Consider the following 6000-nt stretch of genomic DNA (forward strand, 5'->3'; position numbering starts at 1 on the left):
GTTGGCCTGACCTAGCCGTGACTCCTCTCTGAATTTTACGGGCACAGTCACATGCACACATCTGCCCCTGAGCCCTGCCTGTACTTACCTCATTTTAGGACAGGCTGGGAGTGGATTAAATAGTTCTCTAAAACACACCCCATGTGGGCTTCCCAGCTCCCTGATTGCCGGGGATGCATAATGCACCTGCCACACATATGCAGGAGCAGTCTGAATGCTCCCCTTGCATGTATGCGGTCCATTCCTCTCCCAGCAGCACCGCAGGGGCTGTGTGATTGCTGCAGCATGCATCGAAGAGCCACAGGGTGAGATCACATGAGAGAGCTGGCCTGGTCTAGCCATGGCTCCCTTCTGGATTTTACGTCCACAGTCACATGCACACTGAGTCTTGCCCATACTTGCTTCCTTTTCGGACAGACTGGGACTAGATTAAATAGTTCTCTTTGATGAAAGGCTTTGAAAAATTTGAAAACTTGAGAGAGAAAAAAACCTTTGAAAATTTTGAAAAATATGGCTGTGCCAAATTCCCAGTGTGATCCCACCCACAGATTGTACAGGCCTGGATTAACAGGTGTATTGGCCCTGGGTGACTCCATCTTTGTTACATGCAGGTGCTCAGGGTCCTCCTGAGAGAAGACAGCAGTAGCCGTTTATACTATAGACTGGCCGTTGGTACCTCAAAGCTGCCTCCCCCCGCCCCCGGTTTCACACAGACAACCCTTATCTCTTCATAGAGAAGTGTGAGAAGGTTTTGATGTTTTCAATAGCCTAAGATTCCTTAGCTTTGCCAAGGACATAAGCCTTGGGAGTAATGGAGTACCAACAGTTACACAGTTGCTATATAGGATATCATCAAAGGTTACATTACAGATGCATACTTGAGTCACGGGTTCAAAGGTTACAGAGCAACTATTTTATTACTATGGAATCTTAGGCTATTGAAAACATCAAAACCTTCTCACACTTCTCTATGAAGAGATAAGGGTTGTCTGTGTGAAACCGGAGGGGTGGGGGGAGGCGGCTTTGAGGTACCAACAGGCAGCCTATAGTATAAACATCCCAGGATCAGATGTTTTCACTACGTGCCCTCTGGGTTGTAAATAATGGGGGAGAGCTGATGACATGCTCTCTACATAGTAAAATGGGATCCAGAAATGAGCGCGCTTGACAGGAACATAATAATTATAGAATCATAGAGTTGGAAGGGACCCCCCAGGGTACTCTAGTCCAACCCCCTGCACAATGCAGGAACTTCACAAATATCTCCCCATAAGTTCACAGGATCAGCATTGCTGTCAGATGGCCATCTAGCCTCTGTTTAAAAACCTCCAAGGATGGAGAGCCCACCACCTCCCAAGGAAGTCTGTGCCACTGAGGAACCGCTCTAACTGTCAGGAAATTCTTCCTCCCCCCCCCCCCAATCATTATTATCTATATTATTTTTTGTTTTAACCTTTCCAGAATAGCTAAAGTAAAAGAGTTTATACTTAATAGGACTAAAAATATAACATCTTTCTATACAGCATTCGACGTGGCAAAATGTTTTGTTCAGATAAGTAAGTTATCACCGGGTACCATACAGAAATAATTTTTTTTCATAATTTTCCGTCAAAGGGGTTTGAGTCTGAACAGAAATCTTTGACATTATGAAATATTCCCATAGTCTTTGTTGCCAAGCTAGGATAGATGGGGGATTTTTATCAATCCAGTGCGCCACCAGGGTGGTGCATGCAGCAGATATTAATATATGTACTCTTTCTGAATTTGTCTTACTTTTTCCAGGGCCAGTCCATTTGCCAAGAAGGAGGACTTCAGATTTTAAAGGTAAGTTTGTACTTGTAATAAGTGCTATATGTTGAATGATGTATTCCCAGAAGTTCTCTCTCTCTCTCTCTCTCTCTCTCTCTCTCTCTCTCTCTCTCTCTCTCTCTATATATATATATATATATATATATATATATGAACATATGAAGCTGCCTTATACTGAATCAGACCCTCGGTCCATCAAAGTCAGTATTGTCCACTCAGACTGGCAGCGGCTCTCCAGGGTCTCAAGCTGAGGCTTTTCACACCTATTTGCCTGGACCCTTTTTAGTTGGAGATGCTGGGGATTGAACCTGGGACCTTCTGCTTCCCAAGCAGATGCTCTACCACTGAGCCACCATCCCTCCCCTAATATGAACTTATGAAGCTGCCCTCTACTGAATCAGACCTTTGGTCCATCAAAGTCAGTATTGTCTTCTCAGACTGGCAGCGGCTCTCCAGGGTCTCAAGCTGAGGTTTTTCACACCTATTTGCCTGGACCCTTTTTTGGAGATACCGGGGATTGAACCTGGGACCTTCTGCTTCCCAAGCAGATGCTCTACCACTGAGCCACCATCCCTCCCCTAATATGAACTTATGAAGCTTCCCTCTACTGAATCAGACCTTTGGTCCATCAAAGTCAGTATTGTCTCCTCAGACTGGCAGCGGCTCTCCAGGGTCTCAAGCTGAGGTTTTTCACACCTATTTGCCTTGACCCTTTTTAGTTGGAGATGCTGGGGATTGAACCTGGGACCTTCTGCTTACCAAGCAGATGCTCTACCACTGAGCCACCGTCCCTCCTGCATATGAAGTTGCCTTCTACTGAATCAGACCCTGGGTCCATCAAAGTCAGTATTGTCTTCTCAGACTGGCAGCGGCTCTCCAGGGTCTCAAGCTGAGGCTTTTCACACCTATTTGCCTGGACCCTTTTTAGTTGGAGATGCTGGGGATTGAACCTGGGACCTTCTGCTTACCAAGCGGATGCTCTACCATTGAGCCACCGTTCCTCCCCTAATATGAACATGTGAAGCTGCCTTATACTGAATCAGACCTTTGGTCCATCAAAGTCAGTATTGTCTACTCAGACTGGCAGCGGCTCTCCAGGGTCTCAAGCTGAGGTTTTTCACACCTATTTGCCTTGACCCTTTTTAGTTGGAGATGCTGGGGATTGAACCTGGGACCTTCTGCTTCCCAAGCAGATGCTCTACCACTGAGCCACCATCCCTCCCCATGAACATATGAAGCTGCCTTCTACTGAATCAGACCCTCGGTCCATCAAAGTCAGTATTGTCTACTCAGACTGGCAGCGGCTCTCCAGGGTCTCAAGCTGAGGTTTTTCACACCTACTTGCCTGGCCCCTTTTTTGGAGATGCCAGGGATTGAACCTGGGACTGTCTGCTTCTCAAACAGATGCTCTACCACTGAGCCACCATCCCTCTCCATGAACATATGAAGCTGCCTTATACTGAATCAGACCTTTGGTCCATCAAAGTCAGTATTGTCTTCTCAGACTGGCAGCGGCTCTCCAGGGTCTCAAGCTGAGGTTTTTCACGCCTACTTACCTGGACCCTTTTTAGTTGGAGATGCTGGGGATTGAACCTGGGACCTTCTGCTTCCCAAGCAGATGCTCTACCACTGAGCCACCGTCCCTCCCCATGAACATATGAAGCTGCCTTCTACTGAATCAGACCCTGGGTCCATCAAAATCAGTATTGTCTTCTCAGACTGGCAGCGGCTCTCCAGGGTCTCAAGCGGAGGTTTTTCACACCTACTTGCTTGGACCCTTTTTTAGTGGAGATGCCGGGGACTGAACCTGGGACCTTCTGCTTCCCAAGCAGATGCTCTGCCACTGAGCCACTGTCCCTTATCTCTTCATAGAGAAGTGTGAGAAGGTTTTGATGTTTTCAGTAGCCTAAGATTCTGCATGTGCTTGCATGACCACCAGCAATGAAAATAGTTGCCCATTTCCCCACACTGTTTGATACAGTTTGAACTTATGCTATTGCGCATGTGGTGAAGTATTTTGGGAGGTAAGTACCAACGCATTAGCAGTTTATAGGACTGTAGCCTAATGGTGGGAATTTTAGAGGTATAAGATGGGGAAGACCATATTTCTTTCCAGTCTTTGTCAGAAAATTTTGTGTTACAATCAGTTTGCCACAATCTTTGATACTTTAAGGATGGGGTATGGTCTGAGTGGAGCAAAACTTTACGCAATCTAGATACGAATTTAGAATCGTCAGTAGCTAGTGTATGTAATATATTTTCAAACTCTGCTTGAGGTCTGGCTAGGGCATTCTGTATTGGTGGTATGGAGAAAGAACTTCTGATTTGAAAATAATGTAGCCAAAATAACTTAAGACCAGTTTTTTGTTCTAATTTGTTTTTTTCTAAAAGCTTTCCTTTGCTGAAGAAGTCTATAATTCGTGTAAGTCCAGCTTTATAGCGAGATATCACAATTATCTGCAGAATGTGTGGGTAACCATTCTCGGTTCAAGTATGAGGACTGAATGGATAGAAAAAGGGTGATTCTATTTGTTCCATATTTTAATGGCAGTATGTAAGTAGCTTTTTGTAAGAGATGCTTTTGGTTTCAACTTGTTAGCAGGTCCATATATAGTCAAATAAATTTAGAGGCTGAATATCATGTGTTTCTATTTGTACCCAAGCTAAGGTTGGAGAAGCTAAAGCCTTTAATAAGGAGGCTAAATTGGATGACTCATAGTACAGTGCAAGATTTGGTATTTCAAGACCTCCATACTGTATTGATCTGTAAAGAGTCTTTTGGTTAGTGCGTAGTCTTTTTTTTGCCCATAAAAATTGTAAAAGTTCTTTTTGCCAAAGGTATAGGCATTTCCTGGGGATCTCAATTGGGATGGTCTGTAAAGAAACGTAAAGAAATATGGGGAAGATAAAGTGTCTGATAAGATCTAGTCCATCCGTCCAATATAGAGACATGGTATTCCAGTTTTTAATTGAATTTCTAATTTTTTGTCTGCAAGGTGCCGAAATTGGCAGAAAATAACTGTGACAGGTTTACAGGTATAGTCACCCCTAAATACTTCCAATTTTTTGAAACCCAATTGTAAGGGGGAAATTACTTAATATTTTGGATATTAAAGTTTGACATATTAATTGGATATATATCTGATTTTGTTTGACTAAAAGACAGTCCAGAGACTAGGCTAAAATTATGTAATATTAATTGTACTTCCGGCAAAGAATCAGAGGGTTTGGAGAGACATAAGACAATATCATCAGCATATAACGATATTTTATGAGAAGTAACACCTATGTCTATTCCTTTAATTAGAGGTTTGTACGAATTGTCTCAGCCAAAGGTTCTATGGCTTTTGCAAAGAGGAGCACGGATAGGGGACATCCTTGCCTCGTACCTCTTTGAAGTGAGATTGATTCAGTAAAACAGCCGTTTATTAATAGCTTAGCTGAGGGCTCCTCATATAAAGCGTGGATTGCATTGTTAAACTTAGTGCCAAAACCCATACCGTGTAAAACCATTTTCAAATAGTGGATTTCAACACTATCAAAAGCCTTTGTGGCATCTAGTGATAATAGTAAGGCTTCATTTTGATTAGATTTACAATGCAAAATAATGTTTAAAATGCGACGTATTGTGAAAATTTTGTTGTCTACATTAAGGAGCGAAATTGGGCGGTATGAAGCCGGATCTTGACAATCTTTATACGGTTTTAGAATTGTAATGATATTGGCTTCTGACCAAGTTTTTGGCATGGACCCTGACTCTAGAATATTGTTGCATAGAGTTGTTAGGGGACCAACTCTGCTTTAAAAATTTTAAAATACTCGGGAGGGAGGTCATCCCTACCGGGTGCAGTATTTGGTTTCAGCTGTTGAATATATTCAACAACCTCAGTTGTAATATTTTTTCCAACAAGTGAACATGGGTAGGAGTTAGCTTAGGCAGCAACCCTTGCTTACTTAAGAAAGCTTTTATTTTAGGTGTCTCAGGTTTTGTGGTGGAATATATCTTTGTTTAGAAATCAGTCATAATTTTGGCAATTTTTTGAGTTTGTACTTGTTTGGATCCTTCCTTGTCCAGAAGTGAGTATATGTGAGAGGCTTGGCACTTCTGTTTAACCTTCCACGCTAGGTATTTGATTGATCTTGGGGATTTTTTCCAGTTCCTGTTTTTAATATACATCAGCTGTCTCTGAA

The sequence above is a fragment of the Heteronotia binoei genome, chromosome 13 (genome assembly GCF_032191835.1).
Source record: "Heteronotia binoei isolate CCM8104 ecotype False Entrance Well chromosome 13, APGP_CSIRO_Hbin_v1, whole genome shotgun sequence".
In the NCBI taxonomy this organism is placed as follows: domain Eukaryota; kingdom Metazoa; phylum Chordata; class Lepidosauria; order Squamata; family Gekkonidae; genus Heteronotia; species Heteronotia binoei.